At 43.0% G+C, this 11,936-nt stretch overlaps 1 long non-coding RNA gene across 1 annotated transcript; it reads left to right on the top strand.

The window, feature by feature from the left end:
* Nucleotides 1-2,725: 2,725 nt before the first annotated feature.
* Nucleotides 2,726-9,860, top strand: LOC120407807. Its single transcript, XR_005600268.1, has 3 exons — nt 2,726-2,810; nt 8,847-8,892; nt 9,739-9,860. It is a non-coding gene; the product is annotated as an uncharacterized LOC120407807 (long non-coding RNA).
* Nucleotides 9,861-11,936: the final 2,076 nt, after the last annotated feature.

Consider the following 11,936-nt stretch of genomic DNA (forward strand, 5'->3'; position numbering starts at 1 on the left):
TATACTTATCTAAGTGGTGTTATGTACATTTATTTTTGCTAACTGTTGCTTCTGATCCTGAATAGTCCCTTAACTATTCAAAGTAAAGGAGAATGGCAATATTTTTTCAAATAAAACTACCCTGCTAGTCAGCCTCACAAAGCCAAAGCCAAGGTGGCATGATTCTGTGTATGTGTGTGTGCAGTGGCGCTCACTGTACTGTGCATAGCGAGAGACAGCAGAATTCTTGCACATTCCAGCTCACAAGAAGAGAAGCTGTAGAAAGCAGAGGAGCACCGAGGAAGCCCATATTTACAAATACAGCTTGCCGGTCTAACTTAAGACTAATCAGCCTTTATAGTGTTCCTTTAAAAGCAGCTTTTGTCTTAAGTTAGTTCCATTAAAAAAAAGATCATCTCTACAGCTTTATGGGGTTTGGTTTTTATTTTTTGTCCATAAGGCTAATTTATCACTTGTAGATACTGTACATTAAACCCCAGATCATATACAGTAAAGCCTCAGAGTTACGTACACCTCGGGAATGGAGGTTGTTTGTAACTCTGAAATGTTCGTGTCTCTGAACAAAATGTTATGGTAATTCTTTCGAAAGTTTACAACTGAACATTGACTTATGTGACAGGGTCAGGCCAGATGGCTACAGGAGACTGTTAGAAGGCAGATATATTAGTCCTAGATTAAGTAGATCCCTTTTCCCTGAGTAAGGTAATGGGCAGTTCCAGAACAAGCAGGAACTTGCTGGAACCAATTAAGACAGGCAGGCTAATTAGGACACCTGGAGCCAATTAAGAAGAAACTGCTAGAATTATTTAAGACAGGCTGGTTAATCAGGGCACCTTAGTTTGAAAAGGACCTCACTTCAGTTTGTAGTGTACGTGAGAGGAGCTGGGAGCAAGAGACACTAGTTGCTGAGAGTGGGAAGACATATTGCTGGGGGACTGAGGAGTACAAGCATTATCAGACCCCAGGAGAAAGGTCCTGTGATGAGGATAAAGAAGGTGTTGGGAGGAGGCCATGGGGAAGCAGCCCAGGGAGTTGTAGCTGTCACGCAACTGTACCAGGAGGCACTCTAGACAGCTGCAGTCCACAGGGCCCTGGGCTGGAATCCAGAGTAGAGGGCAGGCCCAGGTTCCCCCCAAACCTCCCAACTCCTGATTAGACACAGGAGGAATTGACCTGGACTGTGGCTTCTACCAGAGGGGAAGGTCTCTGGGCTGTTCCCTGACCCACATGATGAATCTCTGAGGCGAGCAAATCCGCCAATAAGCACAGGACCCACCAGGGTAGAGAGGAACTTTGTCACACTTAATAGAGCTTTGAAACTTTACTATGCAAAAGAAAAATGGTGCTTTCCCTTTTTTTTAGTAGTTTATGTTTAACACAGTACTGTACTGGTTTGGTTTGGTTTTTTTGGCTCTGCTGCTGCCTGATTGTGTACTTCTGGTTCCAAATGAGGTGTGTGATTGACTGGTCAGTTCGTAACTCTGAGTTTCTACTGTAAATAAGAAACAATGATGGAGCAATGCTAAGAGACAAGAACCAGAAAAGCACACTAGGAGCATTTCTATGATTTCATGTATGAAACATTACAGAGAAAAGAGGGAATAACAGGTATATATGCACAGAAGCAATTTTGGCATATATGTCGAGATTGTGATCTCAGTTATATTGGTGGAAAGCCTAAATAACCCCACTGACATCAGGAGAGTTATTTGGGGTTTCCACCAGTTTTATACAGAGCAGAATCTGGTCCACATTGTCCAGGGGTGGGCAAACTATGGCCTGGGGGGCTGGATCCAGCCCACCAGGAATTTTAAGCTGCCCCTTGAACTCCCGCTGGGGAGCAAGGTCTGGGGCTTGCCCCTCTCCAGCTTGGAAGCAGGGTTGGGGGCCACTCCACATGGCTCCCAGAAGCAGCGGTATGGCCCCCCTCCCGCTCCTACATGCTCCAATGGCCCCCTCCGGCGCTCCAATGGGAGCTGCAGGGGTGGTGACTGTGGACAGGGCAGTGTGCAGAGCCACCTGGCCACGCCTCTGCATAGGAGCTGGAAAAGGGACATGCCGCTGCTTCTGGGAGCTGCTTGAGGTAAGTGCCACCTGGAGATTGCACCCCTGAAACTCTCCCCATGCACCAACCCCCTGCCCCAGCGCTGATCCTCTTCCTGCCCTCTGAACCCTTCGATCCCAGCCTGGAGCACCCTCCTGTACCCCAAACCCCTCATCCCCAGCCCCATCCCAGAGCCTGTACCCCCTCCTGCACCCTAAACTCCTCATTTCTGGCCCCATCCTGGAGCCCGTGCCCCCAACCAGAGCCCTCACCCCCTCCCACACCGCAACCCCAATTTTGTGAGCATTCATGGCCCGCTATACCATTTCTATACCCAGCTGTGGCCCTCAGGCCAAAAGGTTTGCCCACCCCTGTGCTACACAATTGATCATGGAATTCCTTGCTCATCCTACCTCAGGTAAGCCATGTTCCTGAACACCGAATATTTATAGCTGCATAGCCCAATGTACTATTGTGTGTATGTGTATCACGCCGCTCTGCCAGGCATGAGGTCATGTTTTTCAGTTCCCCCCTTTTTCTCAAATTACTGGAGTGTCTCCTTTACCTTGCGAGGCAGAAACTTATGTTTCTGGAATGAAAGAACTTGTGTTCTCTTCTTGGTGCTGCAGGTGCTGTATGTTAGCTGACAACCTGGTATAAATGTGACTACAATGGCCAGCCCCAAGATCTGGTCCTACATGAGCTGTTAGTTTTTTTTCAAATGAACTGCGTGAATTGGCAGCACAGGATGATCACTTCCGCTATGGTACAATATCTAATTGTCCTTCATTGCCACTCCTTTTTATCTGCTGTAACCTTTTCTCTTCTTTTCAGTCAATTTAACTCACCTGTTGACATTTATTATTTAGCCAGGATGGCAGAGGATCAGTGAGCTGTTACCCCCTTTGCTTTCTTTTTGAACCAGTTGTAAGACTACGGTGTTTAAAATGACACTCAAACCTCCAGAGATTTGATTCCACTGGGAAATTCTGACACCACAAAGCTGGCATGAGTTTAGAATTTCTCTTTTCCCTGCTTCTGACTCCATGATTGTACCAGTTATGACTGATTTATTGCAGTAATAAGTGACAAACTTTGGCAAGTGCAGATTATAAGTAATTGTTCAGCACATTAATGGCCAGAATCACTATATAAAACAGTACATATAGAATAGTTTAAAAAAGAATTGAATGAGTCATACACTTTTATCTGAAAAAAGAATCTAGTAAAAATGTTCTCCAGTCTTGCAAACATTTTCTGTGTCACAGAGAGGTGATACATAGTACAGGGCAAGTCAAATTCTGCCTTTAGGTACAACAGGAAAGCTCACTGACTTCAGTGGGGATACACAGGTATAACTGAGGGAAGAATTTAGGTCTGCACCTGCAATCTCACTAAACAATTTGTTAATATAAAAATAAAACAAGGCCATTGGAATTTTCCAGGATCCTATTAATTTCAAAAGTTCTTAGTCTGATGGAAGAAAGGATGTACACTGTAATCATCTGCCAGCTGGTGATCATGATTCTGAAATAGATGTAGGGTCAGCACTTCTGTCCCTGGCTTGACTTTTTTGCTTTATTGAAGCAGTGCAAAGCAGCCAGGATGCTGCCTTAAAAGGGCAGCTAAAGATTCCACCCAATGCAATAGAGCCAGCTATACTCAGGGGTGCTGGAACAATTTGTATAGTGGGGGTGCTGAGAGCCATTCAACCAAACAGTAAACCCTGTATATAATGGAAGTTCCTTCAAGCCGGGGGCGGGGGGCAGCACCTCTAGCATCCCTAGTTCCACCACCTATGACTATACTATCCATCCTTCCCTTCCATATAATAGACAGACCAGGAGCAGGTCAGAGCTCACAGCACTCCACCTGGCTCTTGTTGATATTGCAGTCCCCATGGGAATACTCTAACCCAATGGTTCTCAATCAGGGATATACATACTCTTGGGGGTATGCAGAGGTCTCCCAGGGGTACATCAACTCATATAGATATTTGATTAGTTTTACAACAGGCTACATGAAAAAACACTAGTGAAGTCAATACAAACTAAAACTTCATACAGACAATGACTTGTTTATACTGCTCTATATACTATATCAGTGTTTCTCAACCTGGGGGTCACGATTTATTTTATAATTATATGGTAAAAATGAGAAAGTAAGCAATTTGTCAGTAACAGTGTGCAATCACACTGTTTTATTTTTATGTCTGATTTTGTAAGCAAGTAGTTTTTAAGTGAGGTGAAACTTGTGGGCACACAAGACAAATCAGACTCCTGAAAGGGATACAGTAGTTGAGAAACACTGCTCTAGCCAGCATGCAGACCAGCCCTTTGGTCTGACTGCTCTAAGTTACTCACAATTGTTTCAGCCCCAGGATAGCTCAATATTGGGAAAACGGAAAGGGGAAACCTTCCCCTCCCTCTTCTCTGCTGCACAAAGTATATGCGTGGCTTAGCAGAGGACTGAAAATGTAAAGTGAGATTCTATGCTAAAGAGTGACTCTGAAAGTGTCGTCATCATCAGTTTCCATGTTTTTGGTGTCTCAATGACTCCCAGATTAAGCTGTTCAGTTTACAAATATAAACTGGCTTTCTTTCATTTATAGCCCCAGAAACTCAATGTAATCTGAGAGTCAGGCTGGATTCTTTCCTCTTCACATGGGTGATTATGTTTGAAATGTGAGGACACACGTACTCAGATGATCCCAAAGATAAATTCTGCCCTGTACATTATATTCTATTTATTATTTAGGTGCACAGGTGTATATGGTGGTTTACAGATTTAAAGTAAGACAAGCTTACTGCAAAGGTCACTATCTAATTTATTCAGTAAACCATCATCACCTGGGTTGGTGGGGGGGAAATTAGTGGGGTGACAACACAACAGAAAAGAACGGCTCTTGGGGAACCATTTGAGTGCTGTGCTGTATATTTAGTTTACGCTAGAGGAGAGTTCATGTAATTTAGCAATTATTTGTATATATTCATGCTTTGTATGGTAACCCTGCCATGGTCATGGATTGGATTGGCAACAGGGAGAGCATGAGGGGAGATCAGTTGTGAAAGACAAGGCAACAGGAATGTTCTAGCCTAGGCATTGGAGACAGCAGGAAAAGAGGCAGATAGGTTTTGATCCTGCTCCCTTTGAAGTCAATACTAAAACTCCCATTGTCTCCAATTACTCCAGCATCAGGCCCAGCATCAGAGGTAAGAGAACAAGATAAAGACCAGCATGAAGGGGAGCCAAGCTAGTAGAGTGAATGGCAGTGGTAGGAGACAAGGCATGAAGATGAGCAGAAGGGGGACAATATTAGGTGATGAAAGCAGAGTGGTAGGCAAAGATGATGATAGGGAGACCCTTGAAGGTAAAGAAGCAGCATGTGAATATAATGCAGTCAGAAGGCCTGGGGAGGCAGAGACTTTAGGACATGAGTGACTGGCCAGTGCTCTGGAAGAGGAAGATGATTCTCTCAGCTGTTTGACAGATCGGAGGGGAGCAAGTCAAGACTTAAGGAGAGCAGTGAGAAGGAGTCTGCATAATGACTAAGGCACCTGCAGGGTTTTGGTAGAGGGGCTGGAGATGAAAAGATGGATTTTGAAGACCGCAAATATGAAGCCTCCCTTATCATGATGGCTAGTAATGGGTGAACCTGCAAGGGTTTGTAGTTGGGCTTCCGTTCAGTTAAGCACAGCCCAGTCAGAAGCATTTTTATAGGGCACTGTCCTCGGAACTTAACATAAGAGGTTAAGATGTCCTATATTCTTAAAATATTTAGAATGATTTAACTATGTATCAGTTTTCTAGAGAAGGGGAACTTTTGCCTCTGAGCCATGTGCTAACAATATTTACCTCTGAATCCAAGAGTTTTCCAGGCACTAGATATATAATATCCACTTAGTTTAATGGGTTGTAAAGAAGACACAGGGCCAGTCTAGTGACATATCACTACTACTCAATAAATAAAAATAATAAAATCCATATATTTCCTACACATTTATCTTTAAAATTCCCACTTAATCAATAGCTATGAATATAGTGACTACCTCAGGAATTGCTCCAGAATCCATTACTTTTAATGCTTGTCAGATAACCCTGAAACAATATCACCAACACCGATTCATCAAATATTTGTGTACACACCAGTCAAACAGATGGATCAGAGTGTGACCAGGAGAGCAAAAGGGATGCACCAATTTCACAAAATAATGCTTAACAACCGAAGGAAAAAACTCTGCAATGACACCCGCATTCTTTAGAAGAGGTATGTGCCTGCCTTCCAGGCTACTGCTACCCCTTTAAAACAAAAATAAATGTCACCTATCTCAATCACCGACATCTAAATGCATTAAGTTATACAATTCCTTTGAAATCAATGATGTTACACTGATGTAGACCTGGGGTAGGTAGAGAAGAATCAGGGTCAAAATATTTGAGGTAGAGAAAATACAGGGGGAAATTCTGGTAAAGGGTGAACATTTGTAGTAAATAGTTGGTGCACCCTGCTGTAAGCAGCTAGGGCAGAGAAACAGAGATTGGGATTTTCAAATGGGACAAAGGGAACTAGGTGCCCTTTGGAAAAAAAAATCACAGCTGGACTAGTGAGCTCCAACCTGCACACGACTCCATTTCCTTCTCCATTTCACCACAGAGGGAGAAGGGGCAGAATTTAGTCTGTAGCCATCTTTCAGGGGGAAAATGTGGGCCAAAGTTCAAATATTTCTCCATCTACAGGCCCAGGCTGTATAAACAGAAGCTGCAACTTTTACACATCATTGCAAGACACACAGCAATAGCGTGACCTTCTGATGTGCCATGATATCAGGGCACACAGGCAGCCTGGAACACAGAATCAGTGGCAGATTCTCTTAGACCCCAAATCCCTGGATTTACTGGAATTTGGGATCTGGATCCAAAATGTATCTAGCCTCTGGCCCTGTGATGGACTGAACTAAAACTCCAGATCTGACACTCTAGAGTTTTGTGGGAAATTGGATCTAACCGCTGTGATTCAGGCCCTCATTGAGTTTCTAAAGGAATTGAAAGTGGGAATTTTTGCATCCTGCAAAATGCTATTTTATGTAATGGATGAGAGGCCCTTACACAGGTGAGCAAGAGCGGGAAGGCAGTGCGGTCTCCATGCTTGGGGAAGTGCAGGGACTGGTTCTTCAGCACACCTCTACAGGTGACTACAAAAAGGGACCCAGCCATGAACTTTTCTTCCCCAGTCCCCCTGCTACATCAGCCTACAGTGTGGACCCAATACACCAGAGGAATACACTGCAGCCCCAGAAGGGTATAGTAGCAGGCTTGCTCCCTGCACACTGGAGATCTTGGGCTGAATCCTGCCTGCCTCCCTGAGGCAGAATTCCTCCCAAGGACTCGGCACCACTCTGATTCCACTATTCCCATAAGCAAATTGCATGACAGAGCCCTTGTGGGGATTTGCTCCCTCCAGAAGAGGGTTGATGGCCATTGATAGGAAAGTGAATGAGGAAATGAAATGAAATGAAAGTGCTAAGAAGAAGCGATTCTCTGATTACACAATTAATTCAAGGTTCTGTGCATCTGGGGATTTTACTGTCCAGAATAAATAAAACCTGTTTTCAAGTCTTTTCCTTCCCTTTGTACCTCAAAGCATACAGTATCCATCTTGTGTGGACACACCATTGTTTTCAATAATTCCTCTGTGTTGATGGGGGCACAGTTATTAAGGAAAGACAATTGTCCCTTTTGACTATCAGTACTAATCAGACAGGAGAAAGCGCCATCCCTCCATTGATTTAGATTAGTCCCTGAGTGCCAATATTATTAATTACGCAAGTTAGTGTACACCACGGTGGTAGCACCATGTCCCTGCTTTCTTTGAATTAACTCTTCACAGTTTCACACAGAAATCTGCAGTCAAACGGCTGTGCTTAGCAGAATGGAAATGCCCTCCATTGACAACTTCAGCAAAGCAAAATACAGTTATTACACAAACAGGGGCTTCATGTCAAGCAATGTATGCCCTGTCTTCAATGGAAGGACATAAGAAGACACTTAGGAACATATTTCCATAATGACTCACAACATGAAGGTTCTCAGTTGCACATATTGCACAGAAAATAAAAGGGTTAATTTAGTCCTTCAATCTATTGTTTTAAGCCTAATTATTTTACATGTCTTCATTTCATTAATGAATTGCTGCTTTTTACATGCATCTCCTTCCCCATTGCTTTTGTTTAAACCTCCTGGTGGGAAGGGATAGATTAATTTTGTTGTGCCTTAATGAAACTGTATGCTACATTAGATTTAACCATTTGGCATGCACTGCCAACATCACCATTATGCATAATGAATTACCTTTTGTGAGTCCCAAACTAATGCAGCTCTTCGATGTTCCTGTGTAGATATTGTAACAACACAGCTGGCAAACTCACCAAGTGAAATCATTCCCTTGAACTTACACAAAAATGTATTGCAGTTGCCACGCATGTGACACAAGAATGAGTCTTTTGAAAACTTTTTCATAAGTGGAGAACTCACTTAAAAAAATTAAATGTTTTCAAGAGAAGCTGTGGAAAGCTCATTAAGATTTTCTAATCATAGCCATATCATTAGCTGTTAGTATTAGATGTATATCTGCTGATTCCGTAGTAAGATAGAGAAATCAACAAGAGTTCTGCTCAGAGAACAGCTGCACAATCTGACCCTATTATGCTGTATATGCAGTTTTTGTGTGTGTATCCATGTAATACATATTTACATATGTTTCGTCTTCCTAAGCTTTTAACATATGAACTCTTTGCTTCAACAGCCAATTTGCTGAGGATAGCAGAATTTTTGCTAATGGAGTGACATAGGTAAGTGACTGACCAGATATAGAAAATTAATCTTCTCTTCCTCCAGAACTAGCATTTTTGTCACCTTTGCCTTCTTTGGATACTCTAAACCGATTAGATTATTGACCAACTTCTGTTTTGCTGTACTCAGGTGAGTATAGTGGAATCCACTTGCCTGAGTAAGATAAGCAGGATTTGGCCCAGTGTTTGTGAAGTGGTTTATACATGAGAAATATAATAGTTGATACATGCAAGGTTGGATTCACCCAGCTGGCACAAGGTGCACTTTGGATTCACCCTGGGAGCGGCAGGTTGTATTTACAGCTCTGCTTCCTTCATCATCCCATTGTGGGAGAGCAGCTGTAAAGTGTGACTATGGCTCCCCAGAAGCCCCAGCTGCAGAGGTATTCTGGGACATGCACTGAACCAGCATAATCTCAGGATACCTTGGCAAAGCTCATTCCCCAGACAGGTCCAGCTATTTTGGGGGCTGTGCTACCTGGTTCTGGGACTGCCAGCAGCACAGGGTTCACAAATGCCTCATACCATTGTAAGTGCTCTTGTGGCTTGACTTTCCGCCACTGAGATGTCATAACACCTGGGTTATGGTGTTGTAACCTAGTGATGCCCCAAATTCAAACTCAGATCCTAGTACCTGATCCCACCCATTGTGGCAGTTTAGCCCCTTCATTAGATCCACATCCAAACTTTATAGCAAAGTCTATCTTGAACACGTATATAAACATATGTATTAGAATAGGTTTGCATTTTCCAAGTTGTGACTTGTAAACAAATACAAACAATGCACCTCCAATTGTGGGTATTTTTCTCCTTTCTAAGTGTCTGTGCACTGGCTTATTCTTGCAGATGTCATCCATTGCCTGTGAACATGTGTGTGAGAGACAGCCTTTTTAATCTCTTCCTGTAATCAGCTCCCAGGAGCCCAAACACTGAATCTGTGGAAGGTACAAATATTGTTCACAGTGAAGCAATGCAGAGACATGGGATTTCAGTGCATTGCTCGGTCTGAAATGTTGCCTATGCCTAACCTATAATGTTGCAGCTGTTCTGAGCAGCAATGTGTTTAATAAGCTGAACAAGATTCTCAATCAAAATCTGACACCATGGCATAATAAAGCTTAGTGAAAGCTGATTTCTATGATCCCATTATTGATAAGCGCTTAAAGCTCATCAATGAAAATTAGGACTTGCTAATCCTGTGCATTTTCCCTGAAATTTTTAATTACGGAAGCAGAAAGTAATGGATACGTTGGGGGGTTGAAAGCAGGGTTACTGCATGTAAAATTAAATTTGCAGTGATATAGTTTTGTTTTCTCAAACGTCCTTGGAAAATGCAAATGAGACTGCCTGGCAACACCAGTCAATTCAAACATTTTCATAAGCTGGCAAGGCTCTCCTCTAAGAAATCCTCCTTTGTTTGCCAATAGACAGTATTAATGACAAGGACTGGACCTGAAGGGAATTAATGCACAAAAACTGCATTAAAGTTACATTAAGGGGTACATTGTAAAGTCTGATTTATTTTAGATCCATGAAAGCAAGGAAATTTATTGTCAAAGCTGGGACTCTGTGCTGACACTCACTGTTTAACTCACCACTTGGTAATGCTCTGGTACTGCAGCATATAGGATATGTAACATCACACTGTTTCCTGAATGTTCTGTGGTATTTGGACACAAAACAGTGGACTGAATACTGCCTTCAGTGACTTGTGAAGCAGAGCTGCCAAATTTTGTGCAGCTCCATGTCTGATGTTATATGCAAATTACTTAAGCTAACTTGAATATTTGCATATAATCAGCCATATAAGTTACATACAACCATATTTTTTTTTTTAGACTTCAGCCTTAAATAATATTGTGTGTACTTAGCACTGGTGAAAGACATCAGTCTATGTGATCATTAGCGTGGGTGGAGAGAGCCCAGAAGGGAGGACCCCAGACTGCCCGCTGTTCAGAGTCAGTACACAGCACCCAGTGGAGCTGTGCCTGGATGCATGCACTTACCAGTCCAAGGAAAGCAAAATGAAAGGCACTGGTCTGACAGCCCTGGTGAGTGAGGTTGTCAGTTTAAATACAAGGTGTCAGCAGGGCAAAATTCCCATATACACTGCGCTGCAGCATGCCTTAGGCTCTCCCAAACCATCTCAGGGCTTTCTCTAGGGATGGTAGGAGTACTTCAGTCTTTGTGGCTCATGCAGTCTGTTGAGACTGAGGCTGCCAATTAGTACAAAGCATAGCAATGAGTGTGTGATGTGGGAGTTGGAACTGAGAGCTACCAAACAGCTGTTAGATGGGAACAACTTTTAATCCCTGTAGTACTGGGCTGGTTTCAAACTGATAATGTACTCTCGGTGGGATTCAAACTGGTGATCCTGAGATATCTAGCCCCCTCCCCCGTTAAATGCTAATTTATTAGATGAGCCCAAAGATATGAACATATTACTTCCCCTCACACACACCCCCAAAACCTATGTTAAAAAAAACATTAAGGCTGCAAGCTCTTGAAAGTTAGGAAATGCCAGAATTAAGGTTGCTTGTGTGTATGTATTATGCTATAGTTCTCAATTACATGATCACATAGTATTTTTCTCCACATGGGTCATTAGCAGGGTTTGGCCAAGGACCTTCAAAGCCACAGTATAGATCACTTAAGCTAAAAGAGTAACTAGCAGCAGAAGCTGTTGTACTATATGAGGCCCAGCCCCTAGAGGGAAACAAGGCGTCCCCTTTGCCTCCCAGCTACGTGTGGGACAGCAGTGAAATGTTGGGTATCAGGATTCCTGGGTTTTAGTCCTTGTCTAGTGATTACAGCTGGGGGTTATAGACAACATAGCCAGGCACTTAGAGCTGGCACATTTAACGCAGAAGGCAATGGGACTGAGACAGCTCAGCCATATTAAAGACCTGGTTCTATTCCAAAGTAGAGGTCTAAGACCTTGCTAAGTAGTAAGCATTGATATTAACAATGCTCTGTTGAAGAGATGAGCCTACAACGCCTGCTCCTCAGTCCCTTGCACCTTTCCATAGGTTAGTGTTTTTCAA

This window comes from Mauremys reevesii, linkage group 6 (assembly GCF_016161935.1).
Source record: "Mauremys reevesii isolate NIE-2019 linkage group 6, ASM1616193v1, whole genome shotgun sequence".
NCBI classification, from domain to species: Eukaryota; Metazoa; Chordata; order Testudines; family Geoemydidae; genus Mauremys; species Mauremys reevesii.